The sequence below is a fragment of the Oratosquilla oratoria genome, unplaced genomic scaffold, assembly GCF_046742065.1.
Source record: "Oratosquilla oratoria isolate Oo_2021 unplaced genomic scaffold, ASM4674206v1 SCAFFOLD68, whole genome shotgun sequence".
NCBI lineage: Eukaryota > Metazoa > Arthropoda > Malacostraca > Stomatopoda > Squillidae > Oratosquilla > Oratosquilla oratoria.
Genome location: NW_027467732.1, coordinates 754,877 through 756,528, shown reverse-complemented (window position 1 = coordinate 756,528; position 1,652 = coordinate 754,877).

Genomic DNA, 1,652 nt, shown 5'->3' with positions numbered 1-1,652 from the left:
ACAAAATACATAGCATAATAAGCAGTTCCTTGAAAGAAGGAAAAGTTCCAGAAGATTGGAAAAAAGCAAATATAGTACCTATATATAAAGGAGGAAATAAAGAAGAACCTACCAACTATAGACCAGTCTCTCTAACAAGTACAATAGCAAAAATTTGTGAAAGAATTATCAAAAATAGATGGGTAAAATACTTGGAAAAAAACAACGTACTAAATCCAAGGCAATTTGGATTCAGACAAGGACGATCATGCGTCACCAATTTAATAGGCTTCTATTCAAGGCTAATAGATATAATACAAGAAAGAGATGGATGGGCTGATTGTGCATTTCTAGACCTAAAAAAAGCTTTTGACAAAGTACCACATAAGAAGTTGCTTAAGAAACTAGAATCTGAAGGAGGAATACAAGGTAAATTACTAAATTGGATGGAAGACCTTTTGCAAGAAAGAAAAATGAGAGTAGTGATAAGAAACCAGCACTCAAAATGGAATGAAGTAATAAGCGGTGTCCCGCAGGGAACAGTCCTGGCCCCAATAATGTTTGCTATATATATTAATGATATGGATGAAGGAATTGAAAGCTATATGAGCTTCTTTGCAGACGATGCAAAACTGCTGAAAAGAGTGAAAACTGAAGAAGATTGTGAATCACTACAGAGAGATCTAAATAAAGTACAGGAATGGAGTAAGAAGTGGGAGATGGAGTTCAATACAAAAAAGTGTAGTATAATGGAATTTGGAAAAAGCAAAAACAGAATAACAGGATCATATAATTTGGGAGAAGAGGGAATAAAAAAAGTAGAAAATGAGAAGGACCTGGGAGTCATTGTTATGAATAATATGTCACCTGAAAAACATATAAATAAGATTTTTGGAGAAACTTATAATTTAATAAGAACAATCAAAGTGGCATTTACATACCTGGATGAAGAAATGGTGAGGAAAATCCTAATCACCCTGATAAGACCAAGATTAGAATATGCAGCAACAATATGGTCACCAAGTACAAAAAAATGTATAAAAAAAACTTGAAAGAATACAAAGAGCAATTACAAAACTGGCACCAACACTCTCAAAACTATCATATGAAGAGAGACTAGAAAAACTTGAACTACAGACACTAGAGCAAAGAAGAGAGAGAGGAGATTTGATAGCTATTTACAGAATCATGAAAGGCATAGAAATTACTGATAGAGAGAATCTGATAAAATGGGATGACAGAAATACAAGAGGACACGGAAAGAAAATAAAAAAAGACAGCTATAGAAGAGATTTGAAAAAGAACAGCTTTCCACACAGAGTAATAGACAGTTGGAACAAGTTAGATGAGAAAGTGGTGTGTGCAAAAACAATACATGAATTTAAAAATTGTTTAGATAAAATGAGAAATGAAGACGGGACCCCACGAGCATAGCTCCCCTTCCCGTAATATACAACTAGGTAAATACAACTAGGTAAATACAAACTAAGATTTATACTGTCCTCTCCCTCTCTCGTGCTAACATAATGATAATAATAACAATAGTGTTGAACTGAAATTTATTTGGCACTTATGAGAGTACCGAATATGACGAACTGCTATAACTGTCAATTTCCATGTTAAGTGCTCTCAGTATTTCAAATCCCTCAAACCTCTCAACCCCCCTCCCCTCT